Source organism: Capricornis sumatraensis, chromosome 3 (assembly GCF_032405125.1).
Source record: "Capricornis sumatraensis isolate serow.1 chromosome 3, serow.2, whole genome shotgun sequence".
Classification (NCBI taxonomy): Eukaryota; Metazoa; Chordata; class Mammalia; order Artiodactyla; family Bovidae; genus Capricornis; species Capricornis sumatraensis.
Window position 1 is genome coordinate 117,188,842 of NC_091071.1, and position 6,129 is coordinate 117,194,970.

A 6,129-nucleotide genomic window follows, 5' to 3' on the forward strand; every position below is an offset into this window, starting at 1 on the left:
ATGTCACTTCTCCCAAGCACTGACCCTGAGCCCCTCATCCACCCCACCCAAGCGCTACAGCCCACAAGGCTCTCCGGAATCTCACTGTGTCCCCTACCCCAATCACTCTCCTTCTCCCACCCTGGCCTCCTTGCTGCCATGTACACTCCCAACACACTCTGCCTTGGGGGCTTTCCACTTGCTGTTCCAGCTGCCAAGAATGTCCTTCCCCTGATACATGCAGAACTCACACTTTCAGGTCTTTGCTGCCCTGACCACCCTATTTAAAAGTATACACTCCCTCCACCCCTACATTCCTGTTACATTTTTTCCCTGCAACACAAATGAGCATCAAGCTCAAGGTATAACTTACACTTGCTGAGTGACTTCACTGGCTCCAGGAGCAGGAGCTGTGTGGATGTGTGAGCCGGGCAAGAAGAGGGAGATGAGAAGGGGAGAGAAGGAAGTGATGGGAGACAACTCTTTCAAGAAGGGTGCCAGCTAGCGGCTTCCCTGGCAATTCAATGTTTAAGACTCTGCACTTCCAAGGCAGGGGTCCTGGGTTTGAGCCCTGGTCCGAGAACTAAGATCCCATGTGCTGCACAGGGCAGCCTAAAAATATAAATTAATTAAAATAAAATTAAAACAAAAAAGAAAGGTGCCAGCTAAAGGGAAAGGTAAAGAGAGAGTAAGAACTGGAGAGGGTCTGTATGTGACTTTTTATGGGAGATTTGGTGTGTTGGAGAGCTATTGAGAGGGACCCAGCTGAAGGGAGAGGCCACTAGACAAGAGGGAGGGGAACCAACAAGAGCACATGCTGGGGATTAAATCTTGGTGGCTGCCGGGAGGAAGAACTGGCCACAGATAGCAGGATCAAGAGGGAAGGAAACAGGAGAGAGCAGATGGAGGTGGGCATGGAGGCTTGGCCCTGGGAAGAGAAAGGAGCTCCTGTTCTTCCTCCTGGGCTTCCCTAGTGGCTCACAGTAAAAAATCCACCTGCAACGCAGGAGACCAGGGTTTGATCCTGGGTTGGGAAGATCCCCTGGAGAAGGAAATGGCAACCCTCTCTAGTATTCTTGCCTGGAGAATCCCCATGGACAGAGGACCCTAGTGGGCAACAGTCTACGGGGTCGCAAAGAGTCGGACATGATTAAAGTGACTTATCACAGCCAGGCAATCTTCCCCTTGATGCAGGAGTTGAGGTGGTCTGCTTGGAGACCAGTGGTCACAGGCTTAAGAACCAAGGAGAAGGTTTGGGATCGTTAGCCACTGGAGAGTGAGTTGAGGAGAATCACCAATTGATGGAACCACCTGCTCTGGGTAGGGGGTCTTGTTCTAGCAGGGCTGTGCTGTTCAGGGGTCTCAAGAGAGCAAGCTGTGGTCACCCACACTGGCATAGCTGGGAAGCTCTAATGATGAGGTGGGTGGGGGGCAGGGCTGTGTGGAGCAGCAAGCACTATGGAAATGTGCCCCTAGCCACACATCACGGGCCGTTGTGGCCAAAGAGCCAAAAGTGTCACTTCCCTCCTACTTGGGCACTTGGATTCCAGTTCCAAATTGGGGTTTGGGGACAGAGCCTTGTTCAGGGAACTGTCTCTCTCCTTGGAAGAAATTGCCCTGGGGCCGGGAGGAATGATGTCTAACTGTGACACTTTACAAGGTGGCGGGGAGAGGGGGGACCCATTAGGCCCGCTGCCATGGTCCCTGCAGTGCAGCCAGCTGCCTGAGTGCAAGGTAATCCCCCCTGTCCTTTATGGCCTCAGCTCGGTGGGAGTGACACCGGGCCCTGCTTTACGAGCTGCCAGCACGGCTTCTACGAGCAGACCCGCTGTCAATAAAGGCTGTGTTTTATATTACGGGCAGGACGATTTATGGGCCGCCCAGCACTCGGCAGACAGCCATTTGGCCAGGGAAGAGAATGACCTAACAATTCAGATATTTGAAAACCAGAAAACAGGGTGTGTGTATGTGTGTGTGTGTGTGTGGCACGTGGAGCTACGTCTGTGTCTGCTGACTTAACAGGTACTGGAAAATAGGAACAGCTTCATGGAAGATGTTGACTATAAAAATGAAATGAAATGACACATTTCCCTCTGGATGGGGGCTTTGCATCACACACTGACCATGAGGTTCTGGGGGAGAGAGGCAGATAACCAGATGGTGGTGGCCCGTATGCTCAGTCATGTCCAACTCTTACGACCACATGGACTGGAGGCTCTTCTGTCTGTGGGATCATTCAGGCAAGAATACTGGAGTGGATTGCCATTTCCTACTCCAGGGGATCTTCCCGACCCAGGGATCAAACCCACATCTCTTGTGTCTTCTGCATTGGCAGGCAGATTCTTTACCAACTGTGCCACCTGGGAAGCCCCAGCCAGTAGGTGGTTGGTTCCTGCCAAATCCACTGACTTTCAGCATGGCATATGAGAAAGTCTCCATGGGAGCATTTGCCCTATTTTATTGAAATATCTGAATGGATATCTGAAAAGATCCGTCTTCCCTAAAGACTGCAAGTTCCTCGAAAGCAAGCCCGAGTCTCATTAGACTTTGCATTTCGGTTTTTTCAGCTGTTTCTGGCCTGGAGCAGGGATTCAGTCAAGGATTGTTGAATTCATGTGTAAGCGGGAATTGTCTGCCTGGGCGCTGAAGTGATCTGCTGAGAGCCAGCATCCCCATCAGACTGTGAGCCTCTTGCCAGCAGGTACCCTGTCTGGGTCAGCTCAGGCCCTGACACATAAGTGAAAGTGAAAGTCGCTCAGTTGTGTCTGACTCTCTAAAACCCCATGGTCTATACAGTCCATGGAATTCTCCAGGCCAGAATACTGGAGTGGGTAGCCTTTCCCCTCTTCAGGGGATCTTCACAACCCAGGGATCGAACCCAGGTCTCCTGCATTGCAGGTGAATTCTTTACCAGTTGAGCCACAAGGGAAGCCCAAGAATACTAGAGTGGGTAGTCTTTCCCTTCACCAGGGAATCTTCCCAACCCAGGGATTGAACCGGGGTCTCCTGCATGGCAGGTGGATTCTTCACCAAGTAAACTACGAGGGAAGCCTTCCTAAGAATGAGGGACTATGAGGGAAGCCCTCCTAAGAATGAGGGAATATGAGGGAAACCCTCATGACACGTAAGAAGCACCCAGAAATGTTACTGCCCTGGGATGGGCCGAACAAGCCTGTGGGTCACATGACTGTCCCTCCACTTAAACGGATTTGCAACTGGTGGAGCCCCATTTCAGACTTTGCTGGAAACAAAAGTAGGGGGATGGCTTCGGGCCGTTCCTTCTTTGTCTTTTGGTGGCGCCTTTCTCCTCCCACTGACCTCTGAGTGCTGGAGGGCCCCAGCCGCAGTCTTCATCCCTTCCCTGTTTCCTCTTCCCAGCTGTGCTCACACAATGTCAAGACTTTAAACACAGTCTATGTGCTAAAGGCTCTGAAATGCAGACCTCACTCAGAAACTCTAGGCTGTAATATTTACCTGCTTGTTTGACATTCCCTTAGAGATCTCATAGGCATCATCATTTTAATTAATCCCCAATCTTTCTCCTCCTTCAGGGTCCTCATCTCAGGAAATGGCACCACCACTCTCGAGTTGACTAAGGCAAGACCCCAAGAACCATCTGAGATGGTAAAGTCTATGTGTCAAAGTTTGTGTGGTTTGACTGGACCATGGGGCAGCCAGATATTTGATTAAATGTTATTTGGGATTATGTGTATGAGGTATCTGCAAGGGTGTTTCTGGATGAGATTGACATTTGAATTGGTAGATTGGGTAAAGTGTATTGCCCTTCCCAGAGGGATGGGCCTCATCTTATCAACTAAGGGTTTGAATAGAACAAAAGGCAAGAGGGAGAACTGGCTCTCTTTGCCTGTCTTCAAGCTGGGACATTGGTCATCTTCTGCCTTTGGACTTGGATGATAACTACACCATCAAATCTACTGTGTCTTCAGCTTGCCCACTGCAGATCTTATGACTTCTTAGATAGATATAGGTGCAGAGATAGAAATGGAGACGGAAATATATAATTTCTCTTTTTTCTCCCACTTAAAAACTTTTTTTTTTGATGTGGACCATTTGTAAAATCTTTTTCGAATTTGTTACAACACCGCTTCGGCTATATGTCTTGGTTCTTGGCCCCGAGGCATGTGGGATCCCAGCTCTCTGACCAGGGATCCAAGCCACACCCGCTGCATTGGAAGGCAAGGTCCTAACACTGGAGCAGCAGGAAGTCCCTCTCCCATGTTTACTAATGGAATTCTACTGTAAGAAAGAGCTGTCTCGTCTCTCCAATTTATGTATTTATTTCATTTTTATTTATATCAGTATAAAAAGGTGAATGTTTAATTTGCTCTTTGGGTTAAAATCAAGCTAATGTCATCATTTATTTTCTTGCTGAAATAACTCTAGTTCTGACCATGTGAGCTGCCCTACGCCTAGGGCTGGGCCCGGCTCTTGCATGTGTTGTTTCATTTAACCCTTCACCGCAGACTTCAGAGCGAGCTGTTGTGATATTCTCCGACAGCTGAGCAAACAGAGGCTCAGGAAGTGTGCCTGTTCACCGGAAGTCACCTGTGCAGGCTGTGGAGAACACAAGGTCTCACATCACAAGTGTCCCCTCGGGGCCTGAGCCCCTGCTCCTCCCACGCCTTAGTCACCTCAGTCACCCAGGGGTCCCCAGTCACCTTGAGAGAGTGGTCACTTCCATTTCCAGTCAGAGGAACTGAGACACAGATTGGCCTTCTGGCTGTCAAGGTCCCAGACGCCAGCATGACTGGCAAGGTGTGATGCCCAGGGCGCTGGATTCTGAGGGCCTCCACATGGCCTGCCACATCATCCACACCGCACCCTCCTCCACACAACAAACCTGCTTTCAGTAATAATCTTGTAACCGAAAAATATTAATGACCAGGAAAGAACACTTACTGTGAAATTTCTCTCTTGCTAATGTTACACATACATACATACACACACACACACAGTGAAGAAAAACTTGAAAGGAAAAGAAATCAAGTATCATAATACTTCAAAGGAAAAATGTCAACAATACCTCTCCTGTCTACCTAACAATCTGAACTTTGATCCCCTAGTTACAGGCTGAGGTAATAATGTTTTACATAAATAATTATCTTGTAACTAACAAGTGAGATTTAATAAAGCAAAAACATCTGCAAAGGGTACAATTTAGGCAATTACTGACTCATACAGTGATGTCATGTTTTATTTTTTTGATTTACTGTTTTTTTTTCCAAAATAACCAACCAATATTGAAAAATGTAAACTGAGATTTTAAAGAGACTATTCAAATTCTGCCAAATGGTTTATGTGTGAACTAAATCTGTGCTTACCAAACAAAAGCATTACACTATTTAACTGCTTTCAATTTCAAATACTAATTATCACAAGTTCTAGAATTTTCTCTCTAATCATTATACTTGAGCAGTTTATTTCACTGGGAGTTGGAAACATTTACTATGCCTAAAAGAAGCTGGAATGATTCTTAAACATGGTCTTACCCTCGTGACATGTGTAGCTCAGTCCGTGTGTGTCAGGGACTAACTGTATAAAATTCAGTTCAATTCAGTCACTCACTCATATCTGACTCTCTGTGGCACCGTGGACTGCAGAATGCCAGGCTCCCCTGTCCATCACCAACTCCCAGAGCTTGCTCAAACTCATGTCATCGAGTAGGTGATGCCATCCAGCCATCTCATCCTCTGTCGTCCCCTTCTCCTGACTTCAATCTTTCCTAGCATCAGGGTCTTTTCCAAGGAGTCACTTTTTTATATCAGGTGGCCAAAGGATTGGAGTTTTAGCTTCAGCATCAGTCCTTCCAATGAACATTCAGGACTTATTTCCTTGAGGACTGATTGGTTTGATCTCCTTGCAGTTCAAGGGACTGTCAAGAGTCTTCTCCAACATCACAGCTCAAAAGCATCAGTTCTTTGGTGCTCAGCTTTCTTTATAGTCCAACTCTCACATCCATATATGACTACTGGAAAAACCATAGCCTTGACTAGATGGACCTTTGTTGGCAACGTAATGTCTCTGCTTTCTAATAGGCTGTCTAGATTGGTCATAGCTTTTTTTCCAAGAAGCAAGCGTCTTTTAATTTCAAGGCTGCAGTCACCATCTGCAGTGATTCTGGAGCCCAAG